At 43.0% G+C, this 6,179-nt stretch overlaps 1 long non-coding RNA gene across 1 annotated transcript; it reads right to left on the reverse strand.

The window, feature by feature from the left end:
* Nucleotides 1–4,519: 4,519 nt before the first annotated feature.
* On the reverse strand, nucleotides 4,520–5,752 carry LOC104933230 (uncharacterized). Its single transcript, XR_003462511.1, has 3 exons — nucleotides 5,450–5,752; nucleotides 5,286–5,343; nucleotides 4,520–4,581 (listed from the first exon to the last, which is right to left on the reverse strand). It is a non-coding gene; the product is annotated as an uncharacterized LOC104933230 (long non-coding RNA).
* Nucleotides 5,753–6,179: the final 427 nt, after the last annotated feature.

The following is a 6,179-nucleotide window of genomic DNA, read 5'->3' on the forward strand; positions in this document are numbered from 1 at the left end:
GAGCTAGCAATTATCACAGCTGAGAAAGTGGAACCAGATAATATTTGGCCTTTTTTTGCTTATAGAATTATTAAATAATTCATTATCAAAACTCTTGATTCTTTTTTTTCTGTTAGTTTTTTAATGGATCAATTAATCATTTCAGCTCCAAACTGAAATTCTAGTTTGCATTCTAGAAATGAATGTGTGCAAAAACCAAAAAAAAAAAGAATACACTCTGAAAATGACAAACTAAGGATAGCTGTGTGTTACACATGATTGTAATTTCCAGTCAAAGCTGCTTTTTTAGATATTCTATTTTTTAGGGTTTCTGAAACAAACATGTCATATGGTCGTCTACCTCCAAGACTTGATGAGGTCGTCCGTCCGGTGCATATAAACAGAGATGTAAAGTGTTGCTGGCTTGCCGTCTGGCTGTCACTGATGGCTCATTTGCTTGTTGTCGTCGGAGCTGTGAGGTCATGAGGTCAAGCAAACATGAGGAAGCTGCCAAGAAACAATGTGCGGCTGGAAGAAAAAAAAAGAGGGAGAGCCCTGCAGGACTTAATTAGTGTGAATTTTTCCTCTTTAATTTTCTGTCACAATGTGAGATGTTTTTTTTTCTGTGAATATTGGTGCTGACAATTCCTCCCCAGTATCTGTGTCAGGTATATGCTAACATGTATTTCTAACAATCAGCAGCCACAAAACAAACAAACAGAAATAGTTTGTGTAAATTAATAATGTGTTAATAATGTGCTGATTGTCGTTCAGGATCATTCATATTATTTCAGTAATACAGCAAACACCAAAATGGGCACCTCATGTTTCCATTTTCAGAACTCCTGCTGTAACTTTAATACAATGCAGTTGGAAAAAAATCAAATATGATAATGAACAAATCTCGCTTGTTAAACTGTTGCTAGTGATGTCAAAGATACCTGTAAACAGATTCCAGAAGTTGAGCTCCATGCAGTCCCCTCCTCTTCAGCTTCATGGATTCAGCAGCAGAGGCCTACAGGTGGCTGATGCACTGACTGTGTCCGAGGACGTGTGAGCTGATCACTGATGCAAAATGAACTGCTACCCTCTAAATGTAACAAACACAGTGCTCGTGGAGCAGTGCAGGCCCCCACCACACACACACACACACACACACACAGTTTCCCACTGTCTGCTGAAATGACATATCAAGTGGATGAGGGTGGGGGGCTTAGAGAGGGAGAGTGTCACGTCTCCTGCTTCTCATCCTGCTGTCATGGCCACCAGTCCAGCGCCTCTTCTGTCACATGCACTCTGCTCACACTCCACCCAGACCCAACCATGTCACAAACGATAAACACATCAGATACACACACACACACACCTGCTTGTGAAGCTGTAATTGCTATGCAATGTATTGAAATAAGAATATTACACAATAATTTCCTGAACATCAGAACTTGCGTCGGGGCGTCTTTAAATTTCAGCTGAGTTGGCAAATAAAAGGTAAACTATGATTCTGATTCATGAAACTTGACACGCTTGTCATTCAAGTGCGTGTGTGTCTGTGCATGCCTGCATGCATGTAACCGTGTCAATTGACTCTTGAAGTCACTTGAGTGAGTACAGGTCTTTTCTGTCACCTTGTCTCATTATAAATAAGACAGTATAAATCAGTGGTCGGTTGTTTTTATGCCGGTCGTATCATTTTATTTCATCATATTTATCCCCCACACCTTGAAAGCCGGTCTTTGAAAATATTGTCTTACATAAAACTGGTCCATAGCACCAAAAAACTGCTGATATAAACACTCTGAAGGTGTTGAAATGTTCAATCCAGAGAAATGCAAAAACTAAGCAGTCAGGACTACCATAAAGTTGTGAAGTCACCGCCCTCAGCTTTGCCCCCAACAAGGCCAACCTGGATCCACCACCCAGGTAGGCTACAATCTGTTACTGCCGGTTGGTTTGGCCATAATTTACTCAGAAAACAGTCAGTCATTCAGAAGAGAGCTTTATTAATATCAATGAGACAAAATGAAACACAAAACGTCCTGTTCTTCTCAAAGTAAGATGCTTTTAATTCTTAAAAGAAACAAACACATCTTTTTGTGAACATGAAACTTTAAATGAACACTGGAAAACTTCTGGAACGCAATCAGAAAACTCAGAAAATATTTCACACCACCAGATTCATCCAGGTCTCCTGCTTTGTCTCTGTGCTAGCTGCTTGCCTCTGAATCGGTGCAACATGCTGTTGCTGGCTATAGGAGATGCGTCGTATTCAGATGTAGAAGGCAGCGCCTCAGCATCTCATTGCCATGGCTCTGGACCCGGGCGAGGACGCATAGTCTCGTCCCTGAAGCGTTTGGACGGTGGTGGCTGTCCCAGCCCTGCTCCCTGTGGCGTTTCCCAGGAGGGAGCGGTGAGGCGACAAGGCGAGGGTGGCCAGAGATGACGAAGAGTGGCCTCTGCTGGCCTCAGGGCTTCTAGCACAGGTACGGCACGGCTGCCCATGAAAGAAAGACTTGTTCTGGCAGACACACTTTGGGTAGAGTTTTACAAAGTCTCGTCGATCTTCTTGGATGGACAGAAATCACGCCTCGCGACAGAGAGGAGTAAAAGGGAAGCCCGTGATGACCTGCTGGTGCTGCAGCTGTCTGAGGTGAATGCGCAGCTGTGTCTGGAGGGAATGACAGGAGTCTTGAGGGTGAAGCATCCTCTCTGGGACAGTTGCCTTTGCGGAGAAAAGGAGTCGGAAGTGGACATTGATCTGGGCCTCATAGGCTCTTTGGAAAAGCTTTCCAGGCATGTGCTTGGGGCTTTGGGAAAAGGCCACCAGGTGATCTACTGAGGCTGGTCATCAGTCGTGCTTTTACGGGACTCTGCCTGACTGGGGAGCTGTAGATGTCTGGTCCTCTTTAACAGCAGTGGGTTAGTGACTCAGACATGGAGCACCTATCAGTCTGCAGTGACCGTGTGGCAAGAGAAAGCCTTTCAGATCTCAGAGACTGGTCCATGGAAGCTTTTGCGGTGGGATAGAAAGCTCGTGAAGGCCTGACGGCATAAGTAGAGGGTTTTCTACTTTTGGACACATTGAAGGTCTCATTCAGGGAGATCTCTTTTGGTTTAGAGATGTCAGAGCAACCAGAGGGTCCATGACGAGGACAGGCTGGTGCTGCTCTCTTCTTACCCTCCCAGCAGACTGCCAACCTGCTGATTGTTTAGGGAGACGAAGAGGTAGCATCAGTCCCCATGAATGGGATGTTCATGGGGCTGTTGCTCTTGTGCTCCTCTTTTTTGTATGCTTTGTCTTCGTGGGGACAAAGGAAAGGTGCTGCCGCAGCCGTGATGACCTGCTGGTGTCCCTGTCTGAGGTGAATGCAGCTGGTTGTCTGGAGGGAATGACAGGAGTCTTGAGGGTGAAGCATCCCTCTGGGCAGTTGGCCTTTGCGGAGAAAAGGAGTCACAAGTGGACATTGATCGGGGCGTATAGGCTCTCTGGAAAGCTTTCCACGGCAGTGCTTTGGGGCTTTGGGAAAAGGCACCAGGTGATCTACTGAAGCTGGTCATCAGTCGTGCTTTTCGGGACCTGCCTGACTGGGGAGCTGTAGATGTCTGTCTGCGGTGACCATGGCGGCAAGAGAAAGCCTTTCAGATCTCAGAGACTGGTCCATGGAAGCTTGGCGGTGGGATAGAAAGCTGTGAAGGAGTGACGGCATAAGTAGAGGGTTGTTCTACCATTTTGGACACATTTTGTATGGCTTGTCTTCGCGGGACAATGAACATGTTGTGACGTAGCTTCTGTTCGGCTGCTGTCGCAATCTGCGGTATCTCTTAAGCACCAAGTTACCGGCGTTGGAGACGTGCTGCGATGCTGGGCCCTCTCAATTAGACTGATCGTGCTGGGTAGAGGTTATTAATGAGCTGCCGTATTCTCAGAATCATCTCCAGCTCTCGTCTTCGTCCTCGGGCTGGGGATCCATCAGAGAAGGTTTTCTCTGACTCTCGTCCAACGAGCTCACGGTCAGCTGAGTCACGTCAATTCGAGCCGCCCCTGCATGACGGACAAAGAAGAAAGGGATCAGCCCTAAAGTTAGACACAAACTTGAGTGCTTCAAAGTTTGCTTATTGATTTTTTTTCTCACCATATTCCTCCACAGACATCATGGAGTCGTCCGCAGATATACAGGTCTCATTAGATCCACCATCTTGATGGGAGAAGTCCAGCTGTTAAAAAATAAATAAACAATAATGAATTTAGGATATCTAGAATATTAAAGATTGTATATTAAAGTAAATATTTACCTGGGAGTCTCTTGTAATGTCTTGAGCTGTGGTGGAAGACAATCATAGTGAACAGATTAATAAATATACACATCACATCTTGCAGATTCTACTCCAGTTTGAAGTTATGCGTACTGACCTCTTAATGCACATCAGTCACTGGCAGGTCGTGAGAGGGACAAGTGTTCGTTAGAACAGCTTACATGTATATATTTCAGATCTGAAATCACTGACTTCTACTGTACTCCTGTGTCGTATGTTCATAAACATGAGCCAAACCTCTGATTCCAGTTGTTCAGGTTTGTTCTCGACACATCCGGTCGTGTTCAGGCACTTTTAAGACAGAGAAGACACACAGTGAGACCGCATCACTGCATGCAAATAAACAACAGTACAGATCAGGGGTCTTCAACCTTTTCAGCCCAAGGACCCCTTGGATGAGGGACAAACAGAACAGAGACTCTCACATGTCTTTCTTTTTAAATGTGTCACATTTTAAGCCTATAACAATTTAGATTACTTTATTCACCTTTTATTTCACCTAATTAACCTCTTTATATACGGGGTTATTATCCTGTATGTGTTTTTGATCATGTCTCATGTTATGCTCAGGCCTCATGTTTTTGTTCTTTTGAAAGTAAATCCAACTTTTTGGTACATTTCTGAATATCTGTGGTACAATTATTATCAATTAAGTTAGTTAGTGTTATATTCATGTAATTCCCCAGCAAAGAATGAAATGCTGTGTCGTTCTGTTGTTCTTCTTTCATTTTTTTGGTATACTCAATATAAATTCTCACAAATTTTTGGGCTGAAATTTTTTCTGACAAAAATTGGCAGACCCCCTTAAGGGTCACGGACCACCTGTTGAAGACCCCTGGTTATAGATGCTGACTGACAGATTGTCCACAAATTATATTTTTTATATAAAAACTAACACATGATTTAATGATGAACTTGACACGTGCTTATTTGATTCATTCATTTTCTAATTAGCTGTTTTATACAACACGACAGCAGCTCTGTGTTTAACTTACTCATATCATCTCTATACGTGAAGTCCACCTCTATCCCTCCGTCACAGAGCTTTGAATACTGTTGGAAGAGGTCGCACAGGTGAGTTTAGTTCAGGTAAACACGTTCAACGTTTAAGTTTAAAGTTAGCTTCAGGCTAAAGCCACGGCTAACACCGCTAACAAACCTTGTTTATGATCCGTTCCAGCGCGTTTCTGTAAATCAGGGTGTGGAGTACATTTGCTTATTGAAGGACACGTCCATGTTACATAGAAGTTAAGAGTTCAGAGTTAATGGATTAGATGAAATTAGCAGATTTAACCGCTTTAAGTTTAAGTCAGGCTAGCTGAGCTAAAACAGATTTAACCGCTTCAAGTTTCAAAGTTCGTGATGCGTTCAAAGCTGCTGGGAAATTAGGCTTTCCAAAATAGATAGAGTCACGTTTCTACAAAGAAAGAGATCTATCTATCTATCTATCTATCTATCTATCTATCTATCTATCTACTATCAATTATCTAGCTGTCGTGCTGTCTGTCTGTCTGTCTGTCTATCTGTCTATCTTCTATCTATCTATCTATCTATCTATCTATCATCTATCTGTCTACTATCTATCTTATCTATCGATCTGTCTATCTATCTATCTATCATCTATCATCTACTGTCTGTCTGTCGTCTGTCTATCTACTATCTAGCTGTCTGGTCTGTCGTCTGTCTATCGTGCTTATCTGTCTGTCTATCTATCTATCTATCTATCTATCATCTGTCTATCTATCTATCTATCTGCTATCGGTCTATCTATCTATCTATCTATCTGTCTGTCTGTCCTGTCTACTGTCTATCTGTCTATCTGTCTATCTATCTATCTATCTGTCTGTCTATCTATCTATCTATCTATCTATCTATCTATCTATCTATCT

The sequence above is a fragment of the Larimichthys crocea genome, chromosome VI (assembly GCF_000972845.2).
Source record: "Larimichthys crocea isolate SSNF chromosome VI, L_crocea_2.0, whole genome shotgun sequence".
Classification (NCBI taxonomy): domain Eukaryota; kingdom Metazoa; phylum Chordata; class Actinopteri; family Sciaenidae; genus Larimichthys; species Larimichthys crocea.